We start from the raw sequence: 4,261 nt of genomic DNA on the forward strand, positions 1-4,261 counted from the left end.
TCAGGAGCGGGGGCGAGGGAGTCCGACTAGAGAGCACGCGTCTACCTTGTCGTCCCTGCAGACCCCTCCCGTCACCCCTCTTGCGCCCCCACGCTAACGCTTTCCGGGCCACCCGGGTACCGCGCTGCGCCAGCAGCCGCACGCACGCCGCCGCGCGCCCGGCGGCCTCTGGCGGCCGCCTACGGACGCTGCCCCTGCTCGCCGCCCCCCGCCGGCGCTCACACAGCGGCCAGCCGCCAGCCGGCCGCGCTCGTCGGTCCCCGCCGACGGCTCCCGCACACGCGGCACCGCTCCGCCGCGCTCGCCGCCGCCTGGGAGCGCGTGCCTGACCGGCGGGCGGGAGCGGCCAGCAGCAGCCGCGCGCCAGGCGCCGCGCCGCGCCGCGCCTCGTCGGCCCCCGCGCTCCTGCCCCGCGCGGCCGCGTGTCCGGTGGCGGGCGGCAGCGAGGGCCCGGGCTGCCGGCAGGGCGAGCGCTTCCCCTCGGCTGCCCCGCGGGGCCCCGGGACGTTTCCCGCCCGCTGCGTCCGCCTCCGGCTGGCGGCGGAGGTGCGGGGCAGGGCCCGGCGGCGGCGGCGGCTGCCGCGGGGGCCGGTTCCTCCGCCCCGGCTCCGCCCAGACCGGCCGCTCGCCGTGAGCTTGCGGCGGGGCTGGGGGGCGGGCGTCGCGCCGGGGCCCGAGCAGGCTTCTGGCACGGCGTCCCTGCTCCGACCCCGGGCGCGCCGGCGGGGGGAGGGCCCGCCCTGCGGAGGCTGCGGGGCAGTGCGGCAGGGCTGGCGAGCGGCGAGCGCGGGTCTGGGCTGCGGGGCACGGGCCCGCCGCGGAGGGGAAGGGCGCTCTGCCGAGGCGCAGCTTTTCCCGAGGGGAAGGAAGGGCAGGCACTGGCTGTGAGGGATGCATCGTCCAGTGGTCCGCTGGAGCGCCTCCAGCTAACGCGCTGCCTGCCGTAGTCTGTTTTTACTGAAGGAGGGTGCGCGTGGAGGCAGAGCTCCGGACTGCCGTGAGGTGCTTCGTGCCATCTCCTTTTCTCTAGTGAGCCGAAGTCTGTAAGCAAACTAATAAAACCAAGCTCCCGTCTCTTGCATCGGAGAAGCTGGAGACCTTGGTAAATACTGCAGATGGTTTATATAAACTGCTCTAAATTAAAGAAACAGTCAGTCTCTGCTTATCATTCCATGTATCTTTTGGGGATGGGTAGAAGACTCGCCACTAAAAGAAACACAGCAGCTGTAAGTGTAAAAAAAAAAAAAATCTGTCTAAGGAAATTAGCTGTTGGTATGCATCACTGGCTAGCATAAGATAGAACAGGAGATAGAAAAGGAGGAGATGTGGTAAGTGAAGTAATTCAAGCCTTCATGAGTAAACAAGGAATTAAACAAAGGCTGCATATATCTTGCCACGCACAGCACTCTGGAGTGGTAGAAGGAATGAAGCAGACTATCAAAAATAAACTCGAGAAAATTATAGGCCAATATCCAAAGCAATGGACTGAAAAATTACCAGTGATATTAGCAGCTTTAAGAAATAGCAACAGCTCATGCACCAGTTTACATTTGTGGCTTGTTTTGTTTGGACAGTCCATGCCCCACACGTGAGACCCTAAGGATCCTGAAAGTGATCAGTGGGAATGGGAAAAGCATTACAAGAGAATAAAGAAGAAATTTAGGCTCTGGTGGAAGAAGCAGTAAAAGAAGCAAGAAAAAAATAATGGGGAAAATTAGAATCAAATGCATATGGTGATACTGAGGCCGAGTAATGGTTTTGAGCCTGGGTAAAAAGAAACATGCCTTAGAACCAAAATGGAAGGGGGGCTAATTTGTTACCAGTATGAGTCCAGTAACACATCAATGAGATGAGGGCAATAGTACCTATGAATGGCTTCATGTTTCTTAGTTCTCCACCTACAGGGGTGAGTAGGTATGGACTCAGTTGTGGATTGGCCAAGGAGGTGGACAGTTCCTGCAGCATCAGTTTGAGAAGGTGGATATTTACCCTGACTTCCCGTTCAGCTCACAGCAAGCCCAAAAGAAAGCCCATCTCTGAAAATCAAAGGAGGGAGCTATGGCTTCACCTGGTCACTTGTCTTGGCCCTAACATCAGGTGTCACAAACAGGACCCAGCAGGGCTGTAAGTTGTTGGAATTTTTCACTTATATTCTATGTTATATAGTAACGTTTTTGGCAGCTGTAGTGTATTATTTCATAATTGTTGTATTATAAAATTATAGACATCCAGTATTAATAATAGCAGCTGAATTAATAATGAACATAGACAGACAGACTATGCCTTTGAATGAACATTGATTGTTACGTGCCTCCCCTGACTCAAGTCCTGAGCGGGCAAAAGAGAATTTGCAGCTGCATTAGCTGTGCAGAAAGGTCAAATGCTACTCAGCAGGAGGCCGTGGTTGCTAGCTCTGTCGTTTCACTCCAGCACCTGCCCCTGGAGGTTGAACGGTCGTGATCAATAGAACAGCTTCAGCTCATCCAGGCACTGAGGAAGGGGCTAGGGAAAGAGATTTGGGGAACTTGAGAGTTTCAGAACACCTTTTTTTTAACCCTTCCATGGTCTATCTACATGTGTATGACTGAGATGCATCTATACAGGTAATCCTTCACACATGGGTCATTCATTCATAACTACTGAGTTGAAGCAGTGCTTGGGAGGTTATACCAGAATGTCAGTTGGTGTAGCTGACATTACAACTGGCATTCAAAAAGCTTCCAACTTCTGAATGAAACAAAGAGCTTGGGAAACCTTTAACATAGGGCTTCTGATTTCATCTTGGCTTTATACAGTTCTGAGGCTTATGTTTACAATTTCATGCCTGTTTAACATGTGCCATTTATTATTAGTCTCTCCAGAATACAAGAGATCAGAGAACTACACGTATTTGGAAATGTGCATTTCAAAAGCTGGTTGGGGGGCAGGGAATCAATCAAATCCTGTAAGACAGATCTGAAATCTGGTTAATTTCATTTTGATTTTCCTGCTTTCTTTGCTTCCTCATACAGTGTTTGTCAGCTGCCAAATAAAGAAGATGGAGCACCCTGTCCACACAAAGTAATCGTTAGCCAGTAAAGCTAAGACTGCATTAGATGTCTGGTACATCATGGGCATTTGTTTGAAGTTCTACATTCAAATCTCTATTTCCACATTCCAAACCTGGCATTTACTAGGTGTCTGATTTCTTTCTCTAGTATGAAAGACACTCTACAGATGCAGGTCTCTCTTAATTTCCTATTAGTGAGAATACCATATTTCAGCTCACAACTGGAAGATGGCTTTTTATATCCAGTTTCAGAGTTATGTCCTACTTTGTCATGCTGCTTTGACATTACTTCTTAGTATGAATGCTAGCACTATAACCATGGAGTGGTTGAACACCAGTAATTTACAGGTCAGGGCAGTTGTGCTGGACCTTTCTTGAATATGCATGTCATGCTTGCAACAGGCCTCTGGGACAGTGAATGTGCAGAATTCTGGAATATGTGCACTTAAATAGGTAGTAAATCTAGAACATCTGGATGGCTGAATTCCAAACGACTTGTAACCTCACACTTGTCTTCGATGTGTACTTTTTTTTTTTCAATACAGGGATGCTGCCTGGATGTGTAGAGATGAGATCAGGAAAGCCAAGGCACAGTTGGAGTTGAATTAGGCAAAGGTTTCAAAGAATAGTAAGAAGGGCTTCTACAGGTGTGTTGGGCAAAAAAGGAAGATGAAAGAAAATGCATACACCACACCTCCCCCCACCACACCTCTCCCCTGATAAATAAGACAGGAGAACTAGTGGCAACCATCATGGAGAAGGCTGAGGTACTCAGCAATTTTTTTACCTCAGTTTTCAATAGTAATCTCTCTTCCCACATCTCTCAAGCCCCTGAACCTCAAGACAGGGACCAGGGACTGGGGGAATGAAGTCCCTCCTATCGTAAGTGAAGATCGGGTTCGGGACAACCTGAGGAATGTGAACATACACAAGTCCATGGGACCCAATGAGATGCATGCCAGGGTCCCGAGGGAATCAGCTGACGTAGTTGCCAGGCCACTCTCAATCATATTTGAAACGTCAGGCAAAGTCCCCAGTGACTGGAAAAAGGGAAACATCACACCCATTTTTAAAAAGAAAGACCCTGGGAACTACTGACCAGTCAGCCTCACCTTTGTGCCTGATAAGATCATGGAACAGATCCTCCTGCAAGACGCATCAAAACAGGGAGGTGATTAAAGGCAGCCAACGTGGCTTCACCAAGGGCAAATT

The 4,261-nt window shown here is 51.0% G+C and overlaps 1 long non-coding RNA gene across 2 annotated transcripts; it reads left to right on the top strand.

The window, feature by feature from the left end:
• Window positions 1-698: 698 nt before the first annotated feature.
• On the top strand, window positions 699-3,745 carry LOC128137800 (uncharacterized). 2 transcript variants are annotated; one of them, XR_008233849.1, is made up of 3 exons: window positions 699-2,124; window positions 3,012-3,102; window positions 3,595-3,745. It is a non-coding gene; the product is annotated as an uncharacterized LOC128137800 (long non-coding RNA). The 2 variants fall into 2 exon arrangements; XR_008233848.1 differs by lacking the exon at window positions 3,012-3,102.
• The last annotated feature ends 516 nt before the right edge of the window (window positions 3,746-4,261 follow it).

This window comes from Harpia harpyja, chromosome Z (assembly GCF_026419915.1).
Source record: "Harpia harpyja isolate bHarHar1 chromosome Z, bHarHar1 primary haplotype, whole genome shotgun sequence".
Classification (NCBI taxonomy): Eukaryota; Metazoa; Chordata; class Aves; order Accipitriformes; family Accipitridae; genus Harpia; species Harpia harpyja.